The 12,274-nt window shown below is 36.3% G+C and overlaps 1 protein-coding gene across 11 annotated transcripts in view; it reads left to right on the top strand.

The window, feature by feature from the left end:
• The window catches only part of ptprsa (protein tyrosine phosphatase receptor type Sa), a 363,573-nt gene that overhangs the window by 7,746 nt on the left and 343,553 nt on the right, over window positions 1–12,274 (top strand). For all 11 annotated transcript variants that reach the window (XM_089133590.1, XM_089133584.1, XM_089133581.1 and 8 more), the window contains one exon: window positions 7,201–7,245. The gene's annotated coding sequence lies outside the window, so the exon portion shown is untranslated. The remainder of the gene's footprint in view (window positions 1–7,200; window positions 7,246–12,274) is intronic.

Below are 12,274 nucleotides of genomic sequence, written 5' to 3'. Positions count from 1 at the left end.
TTTCTTGCCGCATTGGTAGATAATTTCGTTTGTTTTAGGCAAGGCAAGGAAAGTTTATTTATATAGCACATTTCATACACAATGGCAATTCAAAGTGCTTTAGATAGGAGAAATTAAAATAATCAAAAGAAATCAGAATAATTAAAACAGTTTAGAATAAAAATAATAAAAAATAAAAATTTAAGAAAAAACTCACTTAACTTTGTGTTTTTTACTTCGGAAACCAAGATAATAATATCTTATGTCATTTTACTTTAAAATCAATAATTGTACCCCTTAAATCTCATATTTGAACACCAAAAGAATCTTCATGCCTTAAAATATCTTAAATGTAACTCGACACCCTTGCCTCATTTAGTATGCGCGGTTCTATGAATATGCAAATGAGCCACGCCTCCACTCACTCACTCAGCTCAGAGATCCACTGGTTTGATCTGATTGGTTACAAGGTCGTTTGTGACGTCAGAAAAACATCAGCGATTTCAAGCCGTGTCTTTGGTTCACTGCAGTTTTAAGCAGAAAATACTCGACAAATTCGAAATTAATTTGTTTAGCGAACTCTTTTCGTCACCTATTACAATGTGCAAACTACTGTCTAGTTTCAGAAATTCTCAGCTGCTATTAGACGGAGGGATGGACGTGTTCAGACAACTTTCATCAAGCTTGTATATTTAAGTTCAGTGACTCAAACTATCTCTCTCCGTTTGAGTGCCTTCCTTGCCATTCCTATCTATCTTCTGCCTTTTGTGTGCGCAGAAGACATGTGCTGAAATGTTACACCTTTCGACAGATAAAGTGGCGTTTAATCAGCATTACAATTTAATAATTTATGCTGAAATTATTTTTGATGACTTCTAAATTGGCATGAATGGTTGGAGAAAGCGCGTCGCCATGGAAACAGCGCTGGATGTTTATTTATGAAGTGGTCCTTTGCTGTGACCAGCGAGGGTCTTTAAGCAACAGCTGCTGATGGACCGGAAGTAAACGGGTAACTGGTGTGGATAAAGAGCGCAAGAACCACTGAGCGACAGTAAAGAGGATGGCGTAGACAAAAAACAACGTGATTTATTGGAGAGTTTATATATGAAGAGTTCAGATGCAAAAGCCTCTAAATGCCATTTGAAATTTTCTTCTAGAATGATCATTTTTATCAAGCTTGTATATTTAAGTTCAGTGATTTCACTTAAATGGCAATAAAGATTACCTATTAATTGTTATTTAAGTGAAATTACTGAACTTAAATATACAAGCTTGATAAAAATCATCATTAAAGAAGAAAATTTCAAATGGCACTTAGAGGCTTTTGCATCTGAACTCTTCATATATATATATATATATATATATATATATATATATATATATATATTAGAGCCAGACCGATAAAGGATTTTGAAGGCCGATACCGATACAAATATTTGTTGGTTTTAAAATCCGATATTTCGATATATCGGCCGATATTATTATTATTTCAGAAACGCATAACAAAAAATTAACTGATTTCCCTAACATTAGTTATTTGTAGTTATTTATGAGTTTTAACTAAAATAATATGATAATGCATTTTAAAAAGAAACTTGTTTCTATTGTCTCAACAGAACGGAGGAACGTCAAAATATGTTGAAGTTCTGATAAATAAAATAATAAGTCCCTACATTGCTTTATAGTTATAAGCTACCTTATAATTACAATGTCAGCTTGCTTATCCCTTTACCTGCACTTTTTGACAACACTCATGGCATGGTTGAAGCATGATTCGTCCGTTGTTATTTTATTTTTGAAATATTCATTTATCGGCCATTATAACTGCCAATACCGCTATTTTAGAAAATGCCTAATATCGGCCTGCCGATATATCGGTCTGGCTCTAATATATAATATATATATATATAATACCAATATTTTAGAAAATGCCTAATATCGGCAGATAATATCGGCCTGCCGATATATCGGTCTGGCTCTAATATATAATATATATATATATATATATAATACTAATATTTTTGAAAATGCCTAATATCGGCAGATAATATCGGCCTGCCGATATATCGGTCTGGCTCTAATATATAATATATGTATATATAATACCAATATTTTAGAAAATGCTTAATATCGGCAGATAATATCGGCCTGCCGATATATCGGTCTGGCTCTTATATATATATATATATATATATATATATATATAATACAAAATACAAACAAAATGTCAATATTTTTAAATATATATATTTAAAAATATTGACATTTTGTTTGCTTCACTTCATAGTTATTTTTACTATCATCATCAATATATCCTGGATTTGTTCATTCACTACTGTTTTAAACAGTTTTAAAGCGAGAGTTGTGCTTCACTTGAGCTGTAAATTAACTAATTAGCTGCATAATTGGCCGATTTAAAGCTCCAATCAGTAAAGCTTTCTCTGTCAGAGGTCCTCCAGGTACCGTAAATCAGCCGTCGTTCGAGACAGCGAGAGCAGGACAGATCTGCCCAGCCGAGCGAGTAATGACTGACCGCATTAAGAAGGTCTGAGTAAAGCAAACAAAAGCGAGAGCTCTTCATATTCTTGTGATTATGCTCTGTTTCTCTCCTTCCCGCTGTGCCGAATCAGGTCACCTGTTCAAGACGCTCTTCGGGTTTGGTTTGTGTCTGAGTTTGTCCTCTTGAGCATTACCCGAGACGTTCTGGGGTCTCCGGGTTCGTGGTGAAGAAACATGCACTTGTGACCAGCGCTGAAATGTCCGCTTTTAAAGGGATTGTTCACTTTGAAATACATTTTTGGTGTGCTTTAAGCTAAAACATATCAAAAATGAATTTCAATGTGAACTATCCCTTTTAAATGTGAATAGACTTGTGAGATGGGAGTCGAGGTTTGGATGTCGACGCTCTCGAGACTGCGGTCACACACACTGAGCAGCATGAATGCCGTGAAAAACACACTAAACGCATCTAAAACTGGAAAGAGCTTCGAGATTGACTGTACAACTAGATTTGACAAGGTGTATTTTGATTGACTCCCGAAACCTACAGAACAGAGACGCAAATGAATCCTGCAGAGAAAGGGGGATTTACAGTTATCATTTTGTGTCAAAATGACGAATTTAGATGTAAAATCATTGTATTTTTATATATTGTATTGACAACTCATCAATTAAATATTCACCATTAGGGCTGGGTATTGACACAAATTTCACAATTCGATCCGATTTCGATTCACAAGCTTGCAATTCGATTCGATTCAATATTGATTACTTTGGATATCAGTTACAATAAATGGCAACTTTTTTCAAGGAAATCAAATCTCTTAAATGCTGTAAACTATGGGAGTCTAGTTGTAGCCAATAGGCTTCATTAGCCTAATATGAAGGTAGTAATAAACTGTTTTGTAGCTATACAAACACTTAAATTACACTTTTATTTCTTTTTATAATAAGAAGATTATATGAAATATAAACATTTAAATGGTGGCTGTCACAAAAACTTGCCAGATTTATTCAAATATGCATTAAATATTGAAGAACATGAAGATTATAATGCATATGTAATATGGTGTATATATTTATCAAAATGCTCCTCTCTAGAGTTATTTTTTCTAGCTGACTAACGAGTTTATGTGGGTTTTCTGAGGTAAATATATGACGATACATTGATTACAAGCTGTTTAACTGACGTCTTTCCACGGTTGAAACGCTGATTGAGTGAATCAATGTGACATGATACGGATTTGGATAAGTTGTACTCTATCTTTAACACACTTTCAGATGCTCATTCATGTTTATTTGGCGCTGTTACTGGTATTATTAACCCGGAAGAGAGATCAGCGCTGCTGCTTCTCCAGAGCGATCTCACGCCACAGCGACAAAACACTATTTATGTTTTTGAATTTCTAAAGAAAATGGACGTAATTTGAAAATTGATACTTTGTTTCATACCAATAGTAACAAAGGACAAAGATTATTGCGATTTTTTTATTTTATTTTATTATTTTTTTTTTTTTTTTTTGGATGCGCGCAGCCGCGATACAATGTCCCATTCATTCAAATGAAACAGGATGACTAATCGATTCTTGAGATTTAAGAATCGATATCGGTTCGTAAAAATGAGAATCGATTAATATCGAGAAATCGATATTTATTACCCAGCCCCATTCACCATCGTATATTCTGCATAATTGGATGTTTTTAAATAAACACTGGCTGGCTGGATGATATAAGTGATCACATGGGCTTATTGTGTTTATACAAATTTGCTTTATGTATTTCCCTAGCGTCAAAAACAGGCTCATATAAATGTCAGGAAACACGATTCCTGTCTGCATTTCAATATCCATGATCACTGGATCTCATAAGAAACACTAAATCGAGTCCAACCTTTAGCATAAACTAATAATCGCTTGTTTTACTGGTGTTTTGGCAGTTTCCCGTATTAAATCCAGTCACTCAGCCGCTCTTCTGAGGGAAAGTGACGCCTAAGCAGAGCTGATTATGAAATGTGTGGTGATATGCAAGCGGATAAGTTGAAGCATCGCATACATTTCTGAACTAGGATCATCTTTGTTTAATAGATGAGTTGGAGAGGATAGTGAAGGAAAAGCAGCAACACGTGTCCATCAGGCATGTGATTACCCATAATGCACCTCCCGTGTGTTTTCAGGGTACAATCACTCACAGCTTAACTGCATAAACTGCTGCTACACGCCAGCTGTTTCCAACTTCTCTTGGAAACACCCCAGATGGCCGGGCGAGAAGTGCGAGTCGTGTTTGATGCACTGCCGCCATAAAGCCTGATTTCACACCGGTCGAGTTTCCACGACCTTCCCCTGCTGTCGGTCCATCCCAGCCTGAAGCCAGGCTTTACATAACCAGCGATAAACGCTGGGCTCCACATTAACACTTAACACTAGGGGATTTTAGAGTCTGATTAAAACGTCAATACCACAAAAAATAAGTAGAGAATCTAATCACCAAACCATGAGAATGTTTCAGATTTTTTTATATCTAGCGTAAGTGGCGAACGATAGTAGATAATAATATATACTGACGCTAAACTAGCATAACTAAAGCAGTTAGAAGAAGCAGAACGAGATTCGTTGAGTAAATAATGTTACCTTGACAACCCCGCTTCATCTTCCTCTCACCGGGCCCCGCGGGAGATGCTCCACACATCTGTCCCGGCCGATAGGCTCCGCCAGCTGAAGCCGCCGCGGGCCGCGAGTCTCCGGACCCTGAGGACCAGCACAGCTATTGTTCCAGGGGTCCGGCTGGCCAGCAATGCTAATGCTAGCGTGACATCTCGTCTCCAGCGGGGACGTTCTGAGAGCCGGAGATAAGGGCCCGCACGGGGAACATGGCTTCTGAGAGGCTCAAACACACCCTGGGTGATGTCAGACTAACCCTTAACACTGAATATGTATTCGGCTAACGGGAACTCTTTGGCTTTTACACAGCGCGCGGCATTAAGCTTTGTCGTGTGTCAACTGAATCGGTCATTCACTTTTCTCAATAAAAATGTTGCTTGTGCGGGAATTTTGAATTTTGAATCTTTTGGTCAAATATAAACAAAATGTTTAGGTAACACTTAATTTTGATAGTCCACTTTAGACATTCAACTTACTATTAGTAACTTTGCCGCTACATGTCAACTAACTAACATTAGAGTATTAGTAGACTGTCTGCTTAATATCTGCTAACACTTTATTTTGTTGGTCCTCCAACAGACATTCAACTGACTGTAAGTAACTTAGCAACTACAAGTCAACGTGTTCACCTAACCCTAACCTGACAGCCTATTAATACTCTAATGACACTTAGTTGACATGTAGTTGAAAAGTTACTTATAGTTAGTAGAATGTCTAAAGTGACTATCGAAATAAAGTGTAACCAATGTTTAAATTACATTTTTAACGTCAGGGTTTCTCCATATTTGACCCAAATTTGGGTTAAAACAACCCAGTATTTTTCAAAGTGTAATTTATGTAAACAAAAAAAAAAAAACTTTCTATAATAACAATAATGCACACTGTATGTTGCTGTAGAAAATATTTTGAGACATTTTTATAGTTTTCAATATTTTGCTGTTGCGTGTTATTTTTCAGAGGATTGAATTTAAAATGACTAGAGCTCGACCGATAAAGGATTTTGAAGGCCGATACCGATACAAATATTTGTTGGTTCCGATATTCCGATATATCGGCCGATATTTTTTTATTTTAGAAACGCGCAACAAAACATTAACAGATTTCCCTAACATTAGTTATTTGTAGTTATTTATGAGTTTTAACTAAAATAATATGATGATGAATTTTGAAAAGAAACGTTTGAAGGTCGATACCGATACAAATATTTGTTGGTTTTAAAATCCGATATTCCGATATATCGGCCGATATTTTTTTATTTTAGAAACGCGCAACAAAACATTAACAGATTTCCCTAACATTAGTTATTTGTAGTTATTTATGAGTTTTAACTAAAATAATATGATGATGAATTTTGAAAAGAAACGTTTGAAGGTCGTTACCGATACAAATATTTGTTGGTTTTAAAATCCGATATTCCGATATATCGGCCGATATTTTTTTATTTTAGAAACGCGCAACAAAACATTAACAGATTTCCCTGACATTAGTTATTTGTAGTTATTTATGAGTTTTAACTAAAATAATATGATAATGCATTTTGAAAAGAAATGTTTCTTTTATTGTCACAACGGAACAGACTGATGATAGTGGCATTAGCTAGCTTTGTGGTTAGCTAGTCTATGATGAGCCATAATTTAGCAATGGATTGTCACACTTCAAATTGTAAAACATACATTTTCAATATAACAGGCCAAGGAGAGATGATTCGTCTCATTGCTATAACGGTCGCGCGCTATTAAAGAAATACTTCAGTCACATCGTCAAACGTTAAAAGGACAGTCAGTCGACTACACTGTAACAACGTAACATACAGTAACTATTATGTTTATTATTTTATTTTATGTTTGAAATATTCATTTATCGGCCAATAACTGCCGATACCGATAGTCTGGAAAATGCCTGATATCGGCCGATAATATCAGCCTGCCGATATATATCGGTCTGGCTCTAAAAATGACATCAAAACAACATTTTAGATAAATGTTAAGCATATCTTAATTTCTGTGCCATTACCGTTGGTGTTAATGTTAATAAATGCAATTATGTCGTGTGTTTTGTCCCTTAGTTTTGGCTCCAGAGGACCGTTGATGGACTACTTGGGTCGCCGACGGTGAGTAAATGATTTTGTGTGAATTTATTCCATTAACTTTTTCGCACCTGGATCGTATTGGGTTCCTCATATGTTCCCGGATCGCTCCGCTATCCTGTTCAAGTCTCAGAATATGATTGAAAATCCACCAATTGAGCAGGTGTCTCCTGAAACCACTCTTTCTTATGAATTTACTGGTTAAGTGGGTTTGCCAGGCATGACAGTGGTGGTTTTCTCGTCCTCTCGGGTGTAATGGATAATTCCGAACCTAGCGGTTTTTAATATTGCATTTCCGATATTAAACACTTCGTCAGCTCACTGCCTGGAGGACAGACACTACTATGACAGATGATAAAAATTTCCTGCTGGTTAAAAATGCAGGAGACAGTGTCTAGAAGCCAGAGGTGACGTGTTCAGGCTTGCACAGTCCATCCTCAGGGGTCTGCTGTTCAGATTATGCCACGGTCCGTGTGTGTGTATCCACCTCTGGGGTTTGAGATGTAGTCCCGCTGAGCTAAGCACAAGGAGATTGGATGGAGTTATTGTTGGAGTGGTTCATTGTTTAGACGGCTAATAAAAGAGTCCACTCAGCTGATGTTGCTAATCAGGTGTGAACAGCTCCCTCTTTCTGTTTCAAGGGGTGCCCTTTTCACAAGATGTAAAATGAGTGTGTGAAGATTTAGCTCTAAGATATTAAAATTGTCAGTTTTATTGAGGGTGAGCAAAAACGTGCCGTTTTTGTGCGTGTCCCTTTAAATGCAAATGAGCTGCTGCTCCCAGTGCAGGGGGCGGAGCTTCAAGAGTTCCTTTAACCTCAAACTTTTAGCCTTTTATATTCAAACCAACGCTATCTCATGACCAATTCGTATAAATTTGTACGAGTGAGTAAAATGTGACTGATTCGTACGAATTCATACAACCTCACTTGTACGAATTCGTACAATTTGTCTAAACCCCAGTGACAGTTAGGTTTAGAGGCGGGGTCAGGTCAGGGGTATGTCATTCGTACAAATTCATACGAATTGGGCAACTTTTTATTTTTTATTTTTTTATTATTAATCTTTATTTAATAAGAAATACACTTTACAAACAGAAACTACATGCTTATACATTCATCCTCACATTCAAACCCCAAAATATACATGAGAAAAGATAGACGCACTTTACAAATATATTACGACAGAAGAATAAATCGATCGGAAAAACTACAAAATTTCATATAATTATAATATACATAGAATATTACTCCATTTTTTTATTATATTCATCCATTCTATTTTTACTTTCAGCTATTATCTTTTCCAAATGAAGATGTGACCTTATAAGATTCTTAAAGGGATCCAAACACAAGCTAGATGATGTTATTGTTTAAAAAATAAACATTTTCCCTATTAATAAAATGGTATTTAACAAAAGAAAACTACCTGTAAAATAACCATGTTCTATTCTATTAGTCTTTAACCAGACTTGGACACTTGACGAATTGGGCAACTTGTAAAAAATGTACGATTTAGCAAAAATAATACGAATTGTCGTGAGATCGTAATTTATGTTTCCGGGGGCGGGGTTTATGTTAATTTTAGAAGCTCATTGTAGTTCAATGTAAAGACGCGTTTACGCGCATCTAGAGGTCCTGCGGTGCGAATGATTTCAATGTTAAGTCAAGTAAAGACATTGAGGCATTTCGCGCGGTGTGATAGATGCGAATTCGCCTTAATCGCGCGTCCAGTTAGTTGAAAAATGTAATTTAATTAATAAAGCAGAGAAGCTACTCTTCATCAAGAAAAACCTGCCACTTTACCTCAAGAAGCACTTGTTCTGAATGCACTTTCTTGTTGTATGTACAGGCAAAAATGTAAAGCGCTTTGGTGGCCTGTGAAAGCGCTATATAAATGCAGTCCATTTACCATTTAGTAGTCCAACAGAGAAAAATGTCAAATGCACTTGACCTAAATGCACTTTGTTTTTATGAGAGAACATTTCATTTTAAAACCTTTCGTCAGGCCAGTAGGCCTGTATATTATTATTTAATGCACACACGAGTGGGGTCAAGTTTAGTTTGAATTTTAAGGTAAAGTTTTTTTGAAAAAATATTTTTGAATTTATTTTAATTAAAAATATTTTTGAATTTTAAGCAAAAATATTTTGAATTTAAACCGATAAAGGATTTTGAAGGCCGATACAAATATTTTTGGGTTTCAAAATCCGATATTCCGATATATCCGCCGATATTTTTTTTTATTAAATATTGTTGGATTTCACACACGTGTAAAAGAAAAGCCAACATTTCTGCACAAGATACGTTTGATACTTTTTCTCTACGTCTAAATGTTCACTCCTCGCAAGTCTAACTTACATTTTACAATGCAGGGACTGTAACTAGAGATATGCTAGCTATAAATACTGTAATCATTACTTAAAAGTTCATTGTGGTTTCCAAGCTCATTAATGGTAACATTAGCGGTCTTCCACTGATGATAGTAGCATTAGCTAATTTTGTGGTTAGCTAGTCTATGATGAGCCATAATTTAGCAATAGATAACATCATACTGCAAATTGTAAAACATAGGCTACATTTTCAAAATAACAGGTCAAGGAGAGATGATTGAAGCGTGTTTCATCCGTTTTTATTTTTGAAATATTCATTTATCGGCCATTATAACTGCCGATACCGATATTTTGGAAAATGCCTAATATCGGCCGATAATATCGGCCGGCCGATATATCGGTCTGGCTCTATTTAATAATTGGCATCATTTTTTTTCGGTTTTCGGCCTTGGTTTCCTCTTTTTCGATTTTGGTGCATCCCTAAAAAACAGGTACTTGGACACTTCAGTCACACCTTAAAAAAAGTCATTGCACTAGATAACAAAATATCACACAGATTGTCTGTAAATGTGATTTTCACAGTTAGCTAACAATTTCTGATGATGGTGATTTTTAATTGATTTATGAAGTCAATTTCCGCCATTAAACACAATCATTTATGGCAACTTTTGGTTTTAAGTTGAAATGACATTTCTTCATGAGATTCACTGAAGTTCACTAAAGCTAAGCTATTATAGACTTGTGATAAGTAGCTTGCTAGCTGAAGAACCCACTCTATATCATAATTAAAGTTTGAAGAACACAATAAAAGCCACTTAAAGGCATTCACCTCTAAGATTGCGGCACGCATGTGCTTTGTATTTTTAGCTACCTGACCTAGTAATTGCTAGTTATGCAATGTGCACTTTCTTTGAAAACGTGTGTGTATATATATAATGTAAAGCTAGCACTCCAGAACCCCTGCCTGCCTCCCATATAGCACTTCTCAAGCCGTACCGAACGTGTCAAAGGTTAACTGACTAAGCAACGGGCCGACGAGGCCTAACCCGAACCTCCTCTTAGTCCCGTGGATCCTTCTCATCGAGTGTTTTTCTCAACTCCCACCACGCCGAATGTCATCTCCACTCCTGCTCTCTGACACGATGTGTGTGGAGCAGTGAGACAGCGAGTCATTAACGTGTCGAGCGAGCGAGGACTGCGACACCTGTTTGGTGCGACGGACCCGCGGCGCTAATTGCTGCAACAGCAACTCATAAATTAGAGGGCAGGGTGAGGGTGTGAAGGACGGATTCAACAGCTCTGGCCTTTCACTGAGACTTTCACGCCGCATGAACGAGCCAATCATTGGGAAGCACAGATATGCTTTCTGAAACGAAACGCTATGATAGAGAGACCAGACCTCCTCTCAGTCCCTTGGATCCTTCACTACATGTGTGTTAGATAGAGAGAGAGATATATAAATATCAGGGATGCAAAGAGCAAACTTTTCGGTGCCTCCTGCTTTTTTCACATCAGTTTGGTTTACTAATGTGAATGATTTTCTGTTACTGGGGGGGGGGGGTGAGATGGATAGATAGATAGATGATAGATAGACAGACAGACAGACGGATAGATAGACAGACAGACAGGCAGTTAGATAGAAAGACAAACAGACAGACAGACAGATAGATAGATAGACAGATAGATAGACAGACAGATAGACAGACAGATATATAGATACATAGATAGATAGAAAGACAGACAGATAGATAGATGGACAGATAGATAGACAGACAGATAGATAAACAGATAGATAGACAGATAGATAGATAGACAGTTAGACAGACAGACAGATATATAGATAGATAGACAGACAGACAGATCGATAGATAGCTAGATAGATAGATAGATAGCTAGATAGACAGACAGACAGACAGACAGACAGACAGACAGACAGACAGACAGACAGACAGATAGATAGATAGATAGATAGATAGATAGATAGATAGATATATAGATAGACAGATAGATAGATAGATAGACAGACAGATAGATAAACAGATAGACAGACAGACAGACAGATAGATAGATAGATAGACAGACAGACAGACAGATAGATAGACAGATAGATAGATAGATAGACAGATAGATAGGCAGATAGATAGATATACAGTTAGACAGACAGACAGACAGACATATAGATAGATTGACAGATAGATAGATAGATAGATAGATAGATAGATAGATAGATAGATAGATAGATAGATAGATAGATAGATAGATAGATAGATAGATAGATAGATAGATAGATAGATAGATAGATAGACCGACAGACAGACAGATAGATATACAGATAGACAGACAGATAGATAGATAGTTAGATAGACAGACAGATTGACAGATAGATAGATGGACAGACAGACAGATAGATAGATAGATAGATAGATAGATAGATAGATAGATAGATAGATAGATAGATAGATAGATAGATAGATAGATAGACAAACAGATAGATAGACAGACAGATAGATAGACGGACAGACAGATAGATAGATAGATAGACAAACAGATAGACAGACAGACAGATAGATAGATAGATAGATAGATAGATAGATAGATAGATAGATAGATAGATAGATAGACAGATAGACAGACAGACAGACAGATATATAGATACATAGATAGATAGAAAGACAGACAGACAGATAGATAGATAGACAGACAGACAGACAGACAGATAGAT

Source organism: Pimephales promelas, chromosome 2 (assembly GCF_988280905.1).
Source record: "Pimephales promelas chromosome 2, fPimPro1.hap1.1, whole genome shotgun sequence".
NCBI lineage: Eukaryota > Metazoa > Chordata > Actinopteri > Cypriniformes > Leuciscidae > Pimephales > Pimephales promelas.
This window is presented reverse-complemented; position numbering and strand designations above follow the sequence as displayed.